The following is a 16,186-nucleotide window of genomic DNA, read 5'->3' as shown; positions in this document are numbered from 1 at the left end:
CAGTTTGATTTAGCCGCTTAGGCCAGGATTTTATTCCTTTGGGCCCTCCTATCCACTAATGCTCAAAGCCTTGGATCCTCTTTACCCTTGCCTTTTCGTTTAAAGGGCTATTGGCTTTTTCTGCTTGCTTTTTCTTTTTCTTTCTTTTTTTTTGCCTATTTTCTCTTTTTTTTTTCGCAAGCTTTGTATTTTTCACTACTTTTTCTTGCTTCAAGAATCAATTTTATGATTTTTTAGATTATCAATAACATTTCTCCTTTTTCATTATTCTTTCAAGAGCCAACAATTTTAACATTCATAAAATTCACTATCAAAAATATGCACTGTTCAAGTATTCATTCAGAAAACAAAAAGTATTTCCATCACATCAAAATAATTAAACTAATTTCAAGATAGAATTCCAAATTCATGTACTTCTTGTTCTTTTGCAATTAGAAACATTTTTCATTTAAGAAAGGTGAAGGATTTATGGGACATTCATAACTTCAAGGAATAGACACTAGACACTAATGATCATGTAATAAAGACACAAACATAGACAAAACATAAAGCATAAGAAACAAAAAACAGAAAAAACAAATAACAAGAAAATTAAAGAACGGGTCCACCTTAGTGATGGCAGCTAGTTCTTCTTCTTGAATATCCTATGGAGTGCTTGAGCTCCTCAATATCTCTTCCTTGCCTTTGTTGCTCCTCTCTCATGGCTCTTTGGTCCTCTCTGATTTTATGGAGGATAATGGAGTGCTTTTGGTGCTCCATCCTTAGTGCTTTTGGTGCTCCTATCCTTAGTTGCTCCCAATAATTGTGTAGAGGAAAATGTATCCCTTGAGGCATCTCAGGGATTTCTTGATGAGGGAATTCCTCACGCTCTTGTTGAGGTCCATGAATGGGCTCTCTTGTTTGCTCCATCCTCTTTCTAGTGATGGGCTTTTGAGATGAATCTCTCCATCTCTCATAACTCGGAGTTGGAAGCAACTGCCTTCCCTTTTCCTCTTCCTAGAGGTTTCTCTGGCCTTAGGTGCCATTAATGGTTATGGAAAATAGAAAAGCAATGCTCTTTCTACACCAAACTTAAAAGGTTTGCTCGTCCTCGAGCAAAAGAAGATAGAAAGGAGGAGAAGAAGAAGAAATAGAGGAGATGGAGGTGTAGGAGTGGTTCGGCCAAGGGGGGTATGAAGTGTTGGATATGTGTGAAAATGAAGGAGTGAAGAGGGGTATTTATAGGGTAAGGGTTGGGTTTGGGAGGTAAATGGTTTGAATTTGAGTGGGTGGGGGTAGGTGGGTTGTATGATAGGAAATAGTGTTATGGAAAGGTGTGAAGAAGAGGAAGAGTGAGGTGGGATAGGTGGGGATCCTGTGGGGTCCACAGATCCTGAGGTGTCAAGGAATTCTCATCCCTGCACCTTCTTGGCGTTTAAACGCCCACTGTGTGCCAATTCTGGCGTTCAACGCCAGTTCTGCTACCTTTCCTAGCGTTAAACGCCAGGCTAGTGCCCCTTTCTGGCGTTTAACGCCAGCCAGACACTAGACAGCCCTTTTTGGCGTTAAACACTAGTCTAATTGCCAATTCTGGCATTTAACGCCCAGAATGCTGCCAGACTGGGCGTTAAACGCCCATTCTGCTATCCTTACTAGCGTTTAAACGCCAGTAAGCCTGTCCTCCAAGGTGTGCTATTTTTTATGCTGTTTTTCATTCTGCTTTAATTTTGCAGTTGTTTTTATGACCTCACATGATCATCAACCTAAAGAAGACATATAATAACAATGGAAAATAAAATGAAAGAGTAATTAATATAGATAAATAAAATTGGGTTGCCTCCCAATAAGCGCTTCTATAATGTCAATAGCTTGACAGGAAGCTTTTACAGAGCTTCACAAGTGCTCAGAGCATGATTGTGGCCTCCCAACACCAAACTTAGAAGTTGAGTGTGGGGGCTCTATCTGACTCTGTATTGAGAGAATCTTTTCATGCTTCTTCTCCATGTTTACAGAAGAAGATCCTTGAGTCTTAAACACAAGGCAGTCCTCATTCAATTGAAGGACTAACTCTCCTCTGTCCACATCAATTATAGCCCTTGCTGTGGCTAGGAAGGGTCTTCCAAGGATGATGGATTCATCCTCATCCTTCCCAGTGTATAGGATTATGAAGTCAGCAGGGACGTAAAGGCCTTCAATCTTCACTAAGACATCCTCTACAAGTCCATAAGCCTGTTTCATTGATTTGTCTGCTATCTCTAGTGAGATTCTTGCAGCTTGTACCTCAAAGATCCCTAGTTTCTCCATTACAGAGAGTGGCATGAGGGTGATACCTAACCCTAGGTCACACATAGCCTTTTCAAAGGTCATGGTGCCTATGGTGAAGGGTATTAAGAACTTTTCGGGATCCGGTTTTTTTTAGGCAATGCCTGCTGAATCCATATATTCAGTTCATTGATGAGCAATCGAGGTTCATCCTCCCAAGTCTCATTACCAAATAACTTGGCATTCAGCTTCATGATTTCTCCCATATACTGAGCAACTTGCTCTTCAACAATGTCTTCACCCTCTTCAGAGGAAGAATACTCATCAGAGCTCATGAATGGCAACAGTAAGTTCAGTGGAATCTCTATGGTCTCTGTATGAGCCTCAGATTCCTTTGGTTCCTCAATAGGGAACTCCTTATTGGTCAGTGGACGTCCCTTGAGGTCTTCGTCACTGGGAATCACTGCCTTTTCACTCTCTCCAGGTTCGGCCATTTTGGTTATAGTTATGGCCTTGCACTCTCTTTTAGGATTCTCTTCTGTATTGTTTGGGAGAGTACTAGGAGGAGTTTCAGTAACTTTTTTACTCAGCTGACCCACTTGTGCCTCCAAATTTCTGATGGAGGACCTTGTTTTATTCATGAAACTGAGGGTGGTTTTAGATATATCAGAGACTATGTTTGCTAAGCCAGAGAGGCTCTGCTTAGAATTCTCTATCTGTTACTGAGAAGATGATGGAAAAGGCTTGCTATTGCCAAACCTATTTCTCCCACCATTATTGTTGTTGAAGCCTTGTTGAGGCTTCTGTTGATCATTCCATGAGAAATTTGGATGATTCCTCCATAAAGGATTATAGGTGTTTCCATAGGATTCTCCCATGTAATTCACCTCTTCCATTGTAGGATTCTCAGGGTCATAAGCTTCTCCTTCAGAGGAGGCTTCTTTAGCACTGCAGGATGCAGCTTGCAATCCAGTCAGATTCTGAGAAATTATATTGATTTGCTGAGTCAATATTTTGTTCTGAGCCAATATGACATTCAGAATATCAATCTCAAGAACTCCTTTCTTCTGAGTCATCCCATTATTCACAGGATTTCTTTTAGAAGTGTACATGAACTGGTTATTCGTAATCATCTCAACAAATTCCTGGGCTTCTGCAGGGGTTTTCAGATAAAGGGATCCACCAGCAGAATGGTCCAATGACATCTTAGACAACTCAGACACACCATCATAGAATATACATATGATGATCCATTCTGGAAGCATGTCAGAAGGACACCTTTTAATTAATTGCTTGTATCTTTCCCAAGCTTCATAGAGGATTCACCTTCCTTCTGTTTGAAGGTTTGGACTTCCACTCTAAGCTTGCTCATCTTTTGAGGTGGAAAGAATTTGGTCAAGAAAGTATTGACCAACTTGTCCCAAGAGTTCAGACTTTCTCTAGGTTGTGAGTCCAACCATATCCTAGCTCTATCTCTTACAGCAAAGGGGAAAAGCATGAATCTGTAGACCTCAGGATCAATCCCATTGGTCTTAACAGTATCACAGATTTGTAAGAATTCAGCTAAGAACTGATGAGGATCTTCCGATAGAAGTCCATGAAACTTGCAATTCTGCTGCATTAGAGAAACTAATTGAGGCTTAAGCTCAAAGTTGTTCGCTCCAATGGCTGGAATTGAGATGCTTCTTCCATAGAAGTTGGAAGTTGGTGCAGTATAGTCACCAAGCTTCTTCCTTGCATCTCTTGCATTGTTGTTAGGTTCGGCTGCCATGTCTACTTCTTTTTCGAAATTCTTTGAAAGGTCCTCTCCGGAGTGTTGTGCTTTATCTTCTCTTATCTTCTTCTTCAGAGTCCTTTCAGGTTCAAAATCAGCTTCAACAAGAATATTTTTATCCCTGTTTATGCTCATATGAAAAAGAAAAGAACAAAAGGGAGTAGTGGAATCCTCTATGTCACAGTATAGAGATTCCTTGATGTGTCAGAGGAAAAGGAGTAGAAGAATGAGAAGAGAGAGGAGGTGAGTTCGAAAATTTTTTAGATGAGTGGAGGAGAAATGTTAGCAATTAAATAAAATAAATAGAAAGAGATGAGAGAGAAAGAGTTTTCAAAAATTTAAAAGAAATAATATAAAATTAGAATTTAAAACAATTAGTTAATTAAAAAGATTTTTGAAAAATGGGTTAGTGATTTTTGAAAATGAGAAGTGAAAAAGTGGTTAGGTGGTTTTGAAAAAGATAAGAAATAGTAATTAGTTGAAAAAGATTTGGAAATAATTTTGAAAAGATAAGAAGTTAGAAAAAGATTTTGAAATCAAAATTTTAAAAAGATATGATTGAAAAAGATTTGATTGAAAAAGATTTTATTTTAAAAAGATATGATTGAAAATATATGATTGAAAAGGATTTGATTTTTAAAATTGATGACTTGACTAATAAGAAATTAAAAGATATGATTCTAAAATTCAAAGATTGAACCTTTCTTAACAAGAAAGTAACAAACTTGAAATTTTTGAATCAAAACATTAATTGTTAGCAAGGATTTTTGAAAATGTGGAAAGATAAGATTTTAAAATAATGAATTAAAACATGAAACTTTGAAAAAAAATTTGAATTTGAAACGAAATTACCTCCCCTGTGTCATCCTGGCGTTAAACGCCCAGGATGCTATCCATTCTAGCGTTTAATGCCCACAATGCTACCTCTTTGGGCGTTTAACGCCCAGCCAAATACTCTGACTGGCGTTAAACGCCAGAGTTCCTTTCTTACTGTGCATTTTTTCTAAACGCCCAGCTTTTTCTCTGTGATTCCTCTGCTGTATGTTCTGAATCTTCATTTCTCTGTATTATTTACTTGAAAAGAGATATTTTTTATTTTTTTTATTTTTTAATGAAGAGAGAGAAAAATAACAAAATGAATTAAAACATAAAAATGCAAGATCAAAACAAGTAATGCATGCAAGGACACTTTGAATGTCAAGATGAACACCAAGAACACTTTGAAGATCATGATGAACATCAAGGACATATTTTTGAAAATTTTTAATAAAAGAAAGATATGCAACACACTAAACTTAGAAATTTTTAATGTTTAGACACTATGGATTTGAAAATGCATATGAAAAATAGGAAAAGACACAAAACAGGAGAATTTAAAGATCAGAACAAGGAAAATCGTCAAGAACAACTTGAAGATCAATGAAGAACACAATGCATAAATTTTTTTTTCGAAAACTTGAGAAAATTTGAAAACATGCAATTGACACCAAACATAGAATTTGACACTAGACTCAAACAAGAAACACAAAAAAAAAATTGTTTTTGTGATTTTTTTAAAAATATTTTTCGAAAACATTTTTGAAAAGAAAGTAAAGGTTGAAACAAGAAGAAAAAAAAGGTTACCTAATCTAAGCAACAAGATGAACCGTCAGTTGTCCAAACTCGAACAATCCCCGGCAACGGCGCCAAAAACTTGGTATGCAAAATCGCGATTCACACTTTTCACAACTTCGCATAGCTGACCAGCAAGTGCACTGGGTCGTCCAAGTAATACCTTACGTGAGTAAGAGTCGATCCCACAGAGATTGACGGTTTGAAACAAGCTATGGTCATCTTGTAAATCTCAGTCGGGCGGATTCAAATGGTTATGTGTTTTTTAATAATTAGAAGATAAATAAAACATAGAATAAGATAGAGATACTTATGTAATTCATTGGTGGGAATTTCAGATAAGCATTTGGAGATGCTTTGTTACTCCTGAGCCTCTGCTTTCCCATTGTCTTCATCCAATCATGCGTGCTCCCTTCCATGGCAAGCTATAGGATCCTCTCAGAGAAAATGGTCCTTTATAATTTTTGTACAGCTAATCAACTGTTGGATTTCTCGCCTCGGATGAAAAATATCAGGTACAGCTACCGCATGGCTAATCATCTGTCGGTTTGTCAGAATAAGATCCATTAATCCTTTTGCACACTATCACTGCACCCAACATTCGCGAGTTTGAAGCTCTTCACAGTCATCCCTTCCTAGATCCTACTCAGAATACCACAGACAAGGTTTAGACCACTTTGTGGTTGTCAGGCACGTGGATCTTGACTAAGCGAGTACCGAAGATAGAGAGTGATTGTCACAGGTCACCCCTTCAGTCTGACTTAACTGAATTAAGTACAAGAGTATATATTGGAGAAGAAATAGGCGTGAATTGAATGAAAAACCATAGTACTTGCATTAATTCATGAGGAACAGCAGAGCTTCTCACCTTAATCTATGAGGTGTAGAAACTACACCGTTGAAAATACATAAGAACAAAGGGTCTAGGCATGGCCAAATGGCCAGCCTCCAAAACGGGTTCGAAGAACTCCCAAAAGGTCCAAGACTTCCAATACAATAGTAAAAAGTGCTATTTATACTAAACTAGTGAGCTAGGTTTACAAAAAATGAGTAGATAGTACAGAAATCCACTTTTGGGACCCACTTGGTGTGTGTTTGGGTTGAGCCTTGAAGATTTCATGTGCATAGGCCATCCTTGGAGTTTAACTCCAACTTTGGTGCCAGTTCCGATGTTTTACGCCAGAAAAGGGTCTCTGGTGGGCGTTTAAATGCCAGTTTGGGCCATTAAATCTCGGGAAAAGTATAGACTATTATACATTGCTGAAAAGCCCAAGATGTCTACTTTTTAACTCAATTGAGAGAGCACCAATTGGGCTTCTGTAGCTCCATAAAATCCACTTCGAGTGCAGGAAGGTCAAAATCCAACAGCATCTGTAGTCCTTTCTTAGCCTTTGAATAAGATTTTTGCTCAGGTCCCTCAATTTCAGCCAGAAAATACCTGAATTCACAGAAAAACACACAAATTCATAGTAAAGTCCAGAAATGTGAATTTTGCATAAAAACTAACAAAAATACACTAAAAAGTAACTAAAATATACTAAAAACTACCTAAAAATAATACCAAAAAGCGTATAAATTATCCGCTCATCAATCGTCAGCAGAGACTCCACGGGTTTATCCCTCAGACGAGTTCGCATTCCCTTTGGGGTGATAAGTTTCCTTTGGCCGAGCTTTTTGATAGGGTTTCTCAGTACCCTAGAGACATGCTGCTTACTTGCCGGGCTGGGGTGGATGCCTTGGGGAAATATATTCAGGTTGACAAATGTTTTCTTTTTATCCTTCTAACTGGTTTGTTTTCAACTTATTGTGCTCACCTTGTTGTCTTAGGTTGTTGCTTCGCGGCTTCTGTGTGTTGGTCGTACTACAAAATCGCTTGGAGCCGAACAACAAGTTGTTGTTGAGAAATTCATTGCTTTAGAGCGTATGGTGAAAGAGAAAGAGGAGATTATTGTCAACGTCACTTCCAAAAGGAAAGATGAGGAAGATGAAATTGCTCGGCTTCGGGATCAGATTTGTCTCCTCCAGAGTGAGATAAAAGACACTGATAAGACAAAAGGCAAGATGACTGCTCATATCCACGAGTTGAAGGATGAAGGTATAGAGATGTTTACTTCTGGATTCGACCGAGCTATTTCTCAGGTGTCGCTGTTTGCACCTGAGTTTGATGTCCGTCAACTTGACGTGACAAAAATTGTTATTGATGGAAAATTGGTCCAAGATGAAGCGGGTGAAGATCATGATGAAAATGTCCCCCCTCCTGTTTGAATTTCGAGAATTTGTTTGTTTTGTTTAAAGGTTGATATTTTTTCTACTTTTATGTTGGGGTCGGCTTCATTTTGATTGTATTAACTGTTTTTCCGACCTATGGTGTCGGAATTGACTCAAACGTTTGACGTTTTTGAATTTTTCATCTTTCATGATTCCAACTTTGGTTCTGTTGGTTCGAAGTTTGTTTGAATATGACAGAGTGGAATAGACATGTATAATTTGTTTTATTCATATGAAAAAGGTTATCATGTTTGAGGTATGTGGGATGGTCGGCCTCATTAAAACCTACCCGAGTAAAACCCTCCTTAGAGAAAAACCTCGTGGTTAGGAAAAAAGAGTACCTGGCCATCCTACTGGTTACAACGACTTGATTAGCTATAATAGGACTTGAGTGATGAAATGTTCCATGTATTTGGCATGGCTGTTCCATCTAATGTTTCTAAACAGTAAGCCCCCCTTCCGATGGCTTTAGCGATTCAGAAGGGTCCCTCCCAGGTTGACGCCAACTTCCCGTGACCTGGAGGTTTCCGAACATCTTCAAGTTGTCTCAGCACTAGATCTCCTTCTTTAAGAGTCCTCGGCCGGACTTTCTTGTCATAATGTATTTTCATAGCCATCTGCATTGACCTTTGCCTCAACTTTGTGATATAGTGTCCTTCGTGAATGACATCAAGCTTGACATGTCTGGATTGCGCGTTGACATTCTCGTCAAAGTGTTCGGTCTTAGTTGAGCCTTGGCCGAGCTCTAGGGAAATCATGCATTCAGATCCATATACTAATCGGAAAGGACTTTCTTTTGTTGTGGACTGGAGAGTTGTGTTATAGCTCCATAATATTTCGGGTATAAGTTCTGCCCATCGACCCTTAGCTTCTGTTAGTTTTTCTTTAGGGCCTGCAAAATCACTTTGTTCACCACCTTTGTGAGCCCATTGCTTTGTGGGTTCTCGATAGAGGAAAAATGATGTTTAATGTGTAAATTGGTTAAAAATGAAGTATTTTTTATCGGTTATTGCCTACCGTTGTCTGAGATAATTTCTCTGGGTAAACCATATCTACAAATAATGAATTTCCAAATAAACTTTTATACTTTGTTCGAGATTATCTTTGCTAATAGTTGTGCTTCTATCCACTTTGTAAAGTAATCAATGGCTATGATGAGCGAATAATTTATACGCTTTTTGGCACTGTTTTTAGTATGTTTTTAGTACATTTTAGTTACTTTTTAGTATGTTTTTATTAGTTTTTATTTAAAATTCACTTTTCTGGGCTTTACTATGAGTTTGTGTGTTTTTCTATGATTTCAGGTAATTTCTGGCTGAAATTGAGGGACCTGAGCAAAAATCTGATTCAGAGGCTGAAAAAGGACTGCAGATGCTGTTGGATTCTGACCTCCCTGCACTCGAAGTAGATTTTCTGGAACTACAGAAGCCCAATTGGCACGCTCTCAATTGCGTTAGAAAGTAGACATCCTGGGCTTTCTCGCAATGTATAATAGTCCATACTTTGCACGAGATTTGATGGCCCAAACTGGCGTTGCAAATCAGCTTCAGAATTCCCGGCGTTTAACGCCAGAACTGGCACAAAAATTGGAGTTAAACGCCCAAACTGGCACAAAAGCTGGCTTTTAACTCCAAGAAAAGTCTCTACACATGAAAGCTTCAATGCTCAGCCCAAGCACACACTCAGTGGACCCCGGAAGTGGATTTTTACGTCGTTTACTCATTTCTGTATATCCTAGGTTACTAGTTCACTATAAATAGGATCTTTTGACATTGTATCTTTACATCATGACACTTTACATGTTTCATATTGTACCTTCTACGGCATGAGTCTCTAAACCCCATGGTTGGGGGTGAGGAGCTCTGCTGTGTCTTGATGGATTAATGCAATTAATACTGTTTTTCATTCAATCACGCTTGCTTCTATTCTAAGATATCACTTGTTCCTCAACTTGATGAATGTGATGATCCGTGACACTCGTCATCATTCTCACCTATGAACGTATGCCTGACAACCACCTCCGTTCTACTTTAGATTGAGTGAATATCTCTTGGATTCCTTAATCAGAATCTTCGTGGTATAAGCTAGAATTGATGGCGGCATTCAAGAGAATCCAGAAGGTCTGAACCTTGTCTGTGGTATTCTGAGTAGGATTCAAGGATTGAATGACTGTGACGAGCTTCAAACTCCTGAAGGCTAGGCGTTAGTGACAGACACAAAAGAATCACTGGATTCTATTCCAACCTGATTGAGAACCGACAGATGATTAGCCGTGCTGTGACAGGGTGTGTTGAACATTTTCACTGAGAGGATGGGAGGTAGCCATTGACAACGGTGAAACCCTACATACAGCTTGCCATGGAAGGAGCCTTGCGTGCATGAAGAAGAAGACAGTAGGAAAGTTGAGATTCAGAAGATAGAGCATCTCCAAAACCTCAACCTGTTCTCCATTACTGCAAAACAAGTATTTATTTCATGTTCTTTTACTTTTCACAATTAAACCTGAGAATTATTGATATCCTGACTAAGAGTTACAAGATAACCATAGCTTGCTTCAAGTCAACAATCTCCGTGGGATCGACCCTTACTCACGTAAGGTATTACTTGGACGACCCAGTGCACTTGCTGGTTAGTTGTGCTGAATTGCAAAAGTGTGATTGCAATTTCGTGCACCAAGTTTTTGGCGCCGTTGCCGGTGATTGTTTGAGTTTGGACAACTGACGGTTTATCTTGTTGCTTAGATTAGGACTGTTTTATTTTTGTTGGTTTAGAGTCTTTTATTTGAGTTTATTTTCATATTTTAAGTTTGGTGTCAATTGCATGATTTTGTTTTCTTTTAATTTTCCGAATTTGCATGTTCTTAGTCCTTTCTTGATCTTTAAAAATTCTAAGTTTGGTGTCTTCTTTGTGTTTTTCTTTAAGTTTTCGAAAATTTGAGTGTGATTTTCTAAAAATTTCTAAGTTAAGTGTCTTCTTTGTGTTTTCCTTTAAATCTTCGAAATTTTACATTAATTTTTAAATCATATCTTTTCAATCATATCTTTTTAATTGCTAATTCCAAAATCCTTTTAATTAATTAATTGATTTAGCTTTCAATTTGCTTTGATTTTATTTTCTTTTAGTTTTCGAAATTTTGTTTTATTTTCTTTTCCATTTATTTTATTATTTTCGGGCAATTCTAATAAAAAACGAAAAAAAATAAATATTTTATACTTTACTTGTGAATCCATATCATTTCCCTTTCTCCATCATAGACCTAAGTGGAATTGAGCAGTCCAGAAGGACTCTGGGGTCATATGCTAACCCCATTACAGCTGCATATGGGAGTAGCATCTGTATACCTCCCATTAAAGCAAGCATCTTTGAGCTAAATCCTCAACTCATTATCATGGTGCAGCAAAATTGCTAGTATTCCGGTCTTCTACAGGAAGAACCTACTGAGTTTCTGGCACAGTTCTTACAAATTGCTGACACAGTACGTGATAAAAAGGTGGATCAGGATGTCTACAGATTATTACTGTTTCCATTTGCTGTAAAAGATCAAGCTAAGAGGTGGTTGAATAACCAACCCACAACAAGCATAAAAACATCGAGACAGTTATCAAACAAATTCCTGAATCAATTTTACCCTCCAAAAAGGATGACACAGTTAAGGCTGGACATCCAAGGCTTTAAATAAGAGGATAATGAATCTCTTTATAATGCCTGGGAGAGGTACAGAAGTATGCTAAGAAAATGCCTCTCTGAAATGTTTTCAGAGTGGATACAGTTAGACATCTTCTACTATGGGCTTACAGAAAAAGCTCAGATGTCTCTAGACTACTCAGCTGGTGGATCTATACATATGAGGAAGACGATTGAAGAGGCTCAAGAGCTCATAGATACTGTTGCTAGAAATCAACATCTATACTCAAGCAGTGAGTCCTCTACAAAAGAAGAAGCTATGGCAGTAACTACTGATCCTAATCCTCAAGAACAGATTGTTGAGCTTAATCAACAATTACTCCTGATGACAAAACAGTTAGCAGAATTTAAAGAGATGCTCCAAGAAACCAAAATTGCTAACAAGAATATAGAATCACAGTTGAATCAGACAAAACAGCAGTTATCTAAACAGATAACAGAAGAATGCCAAGCAGTTCAACTGAGGAGTGGGAAGACATTGAATAACACTGCTCAAAGTGGCAAAAACCCAAGAAAGGAACAACTGACAGAGGATAACCAAACCACTGCCCAAAATCCCTCTGAGGACAGTAAGAGCCCAGAGAGGAATACTCCTGGCGTTCAAACACCAGAAAGGGGGGAAAAGCTGGCGTTAAACGCCCATTCCTTGCCCAGTTCTGGCATTCAAACGCCAGAAAGGGGGGAAAAGTTGGCGTTAAATGCCTATTCCTCACCCAGTCCTGGCGTTCAAACGCCAATGAGGAATCAGACACCTGAGAGTGCTGATAGTAACCCCTCTAAAAAGGCTTCTCCAACCACCTCTGTAGGGAATAAACCTGCAGCAACTAAGGTTGAAGAATATAAAGCCAAGATGCCTTATCCTCAGAAACTCCGCCAAGCGGAACAGGATAAACAATTTGCCCGCTTTGCAGACTATCTAAGGACTCTTGAAATAAAGATTTCGTTTGCAGAGGCACTTGAGCAAATACCTTCTTATGCTAAGTTTATGAAAGAGATCTTAAGTCATAAGAAAGACTGGAGAGAAACTGAAAAAGTGTTTCTCACTGAAGAATGCAGTGCAGTCATTCTGAGAAGCTTACCAGAGAAGCTTCGAGATTCAGGAAGCTTTATGATACCATGCACATTAGAAGGTGCTTGTACCAAGACAGCCCTATGTGACCTTGGATCAAGTATCAACCTAATACCTGCATCCACTATCAGAAAGCTTGGGTTGACTGAAGAAGTCAAACCAACCCGGATATGTCTCCAACTTGCTGATGGCTCCATTAAATATCCATCAGGCATAATTGAGGACATGATTGTCAAGGTTGGGCCATTTTCCTTTCCAACTGACTTTGTAGTGCTGGAAATGGAGGAGCATAAGAGTGCAACTCTCATCCTAGGAAGACCTTTCCTAGCAACTGGACGAACTCTCATTGATGTACAAAAAGGGAAAGCGACCCTGAGAGTCAATGAGGATGAGTTCAAGTTGAATGCTGTCAAAGCTATGCAGCATCCAGACACATCAAATGACTGCATGAGCGCTGATATTATTGACTCTTTGGTGGAAGAGATCTATATGACTGAGAGTCTCGAATCAGAGCTAGAGGATATCTTTAAAGGTGTTCAGCCTGACCTGGAAGAACCAGAGGAAATAAAAGAACCTCTGAAAATTCCTCAGGAAGAGGATAAGCCTCCTAAACCCGAGCTCAAGTGATGAGCGGATAATTTATACGCTTTTTGGCATTGTTTTTAGGTAGTTTTTAGTAAGTTTAAGCTACTTTTAGGGATGTTTTCATTAGTTTTTATGTTAAATTCACATTTCTGGACTTTACTATGAGTTTGTGTGTTTTTCTATGATTTCAGGTAAATTCTGGCTGAAATTGAGGGACTTGAGCAAAACTCTGAAAAAGGCTGACAAAAGGACTGCTGATGCTGTTGGAATCTGACCTCCCTGCACTCGAAATGGATTTTCTGGAGCTACAGAACTCCAATTGGCGCGCTCTCAACGGCGTTGGAAAGTAGACATCCAGATATTTCCAGAAATATATAATAGTCCATATTTTGTTCGAAAATTGACGACGTAACTTGGCGTTGAACGCCAAGTACATGCTGCTGTCTGGAGTTAAATGCCAGAAAAACGTCATGATCCGGAGTTGAACACCCAAAACACGTCATAACTTGGAGTTCAACTCCAAGAAAAGCCTCAGCTCGTGGATAGATCAAGCTCAGCCCAAGCATACACCAAGTGGGCCCCGGAAGTGGATTTATGCATCAATTACTTACTCATGTAAACCCTAGTAGCTAGTCTAGTATAAATAGGATAAGTTACTATTGTATTAGACATCTTTTGACAGTTTAATCTCTGGACTGTTTAGCCTTTGATTATTCGGTCTCTTGATCACTCAAGGGGGCTGGCCATTCGGCCATGCCTGAACCTTTTACTTATGTATTTTCAACAGTGGAGTTTCTGCACACCATAGATTAAGGGTATGGAGCTCTGCTGTACCTCAAGTTTCAATACAATCACTATTACTTTTTATTCAATTCTCTTTTATTCTTATTCCAAGATATACGTTATACTTAACTTGATGAATGTGATGATCCGTGACACTCATCATCATTCTCACCTATGAACGCACGTGACTGACAACCACTTCCGTTCTACCTTAGGCCGGGCGCATATCTCTTAGATTCCCCAACAGAATCTTCGTGGTATAAGCTAGATAGATGGCGGCATTCATGAGAATCCGGAAAGTCTAACCTTGTCTGTGGTATTCCGAGTAGGATTCCGGTATTGAATGACTGTGACGAGCTTCTAACTCCTGAAGGCTGGGCGTTAGTGACAAACGCAAAAGAATCAATGGATTCTATTCCAACCTGATTGAGAACCGACAGATGATTAGCCGTGCTGTGACAGAGCATAGGAACATTTTCACTGAGAGGATGGGATGTAGCCATCAACGAAGGGTGATGCCTCCAGACGATTAGCCGTGCAGTGACAGCGCATAGGATCATTTTCCCGAGAGGATTGAAAGTAGCCACCGATGATGGTGATGCCCTACATACAGGTTGCCATGGAAAGGAGTAAGAAGGATTGAAGGAAGAGTGAGTAGTGAAGTAGAGTTTCAAGAGGAGCACAGCATCTCCATACACCTATCTGAAATTCTCACTATTGATTTACATAAGTATTTCTATCCCTTTTTATTTTCCAATTATTATTAAATTTCGAAAACCCATTGGTGGACGAAATTGTGATCATCAATATTGGCTCTTTAGCATATACACAAAAACTATTGTGTCTCTTGGTTAAATTCATAACTCCGTTCAACTAACCAGCAAGTGTACTGGGTCGTCCAAGTAATAAACCTTACGTGAGTAAGGGTCGATCCCACAGAGATTGTTGGTATGAAGCAAGCTATGGTCACCTTACAAATCTCAGTCAGGCAGATTAAATTGGTTTATGGGTTTCGAAAATAAAGATAAGAAAATAGAAATAATAAAAACGATAGAAGACTTATGCAGATTCATTGGTGGGAATTTCAGATAAGCGAATGGAGATGCTGCATGGCTCAAGGACGCCTGCTCTCCTACTGCTTCTACTCAATCCTTCTTACTCCTTTCCATGGCAAGCTTTGTATAGGGGTTCACCATCAGCTGTGGCTACTTTCAATCCTCTCGGGAAAATGATCCTATGCGGTTGTCAGTCGCACGGCTAATCGTCTGGAGGCATCACCCATGGTTGATGGCTACATCCCATCCTCGCAGTGAAAACTAATGCTCACGCACTCTGTCACAGTACGGCTAATCACTGGTTGGTTCCCGCTCCTACTAGAATAGAATCCCTTGATTCTTTTGCGTCTGTCACTAACGCCCAGCAGGTTGCAAGTTTGAAGCACGTCACAGTCATTCATTACCGGAATCCTACTCGGAATACCACAGATAAGGTTAGACTTTCCGGATTCCCAGGATCCTACTCGGAATACCACAGACAAGGTGAGACTTTCCGGATCCTCATAAATGCCGCCATCTATCTAGCTTATACCACGAAGATTCTGTTGGGGAATCTAAGAGATACGCATTCAAGCTCTGTTGCATGTAGAACAGAAATGGTTGTCAATCACGTGCGTTCATAAGTGAGAATGATAATGAGGGTTACTTGTCATCACATTCATCATGTTCTTGGGTACGAATGAATATCTTGGAATAAGAATGAGAGAGATTTGAATAAAAGACAATGGAATTGCATTAATACTTGAGGTACAGCAGAGCTCCACACCCTTAATCTATGGTGTGTAGAAACTCCACCGTTGAAAAATACATAAGCAAAAGAGGTTCAGGCATGGCCGAATGGCCAGCCCTCTCCATGATCAAGTGACCGAATGATAAAAGACTTAAAGTGGTCAAAAGATGTCTAATACAACAGATAAATGTCCTATATATACTAGACTAGCTCCTAGGGTTTACATGAGTAAGTAATTGATGCATAAATCCACTTCCGGGGCCCACTTGGTGTGTGCTTGGGCTGAGCTTGATTAATCCACGAGCTGAGGCATTTCCTGGAGTTGAACTCCGAGTTATGACGTGTTTTGGGCGTTCAACTCCGGATCATGACGTTTTTCTGGCGTT

Source organism: Arachis hypogaea, chromosome 7 (genome assembly GCF_003086295.3).
Source record: "Arachis hypogaea cultivar Tifrunner chromosome 7, arahy.Tifrunner.gnm2.J5K5, whole genome shotgun sequence".
Taxonomy (NCBI): domain Eukaryota; kingdom Viridiplantae; phylum Streptophyta; class Magnoliopsida; order Fabales; family Fabaceae; genus Arachis; species Arachis hypogaea.
The sequence above is the reverse complement of the archived record's forward strand: the minus strand, read 5'-3'. Positions refer to the sequence as shown.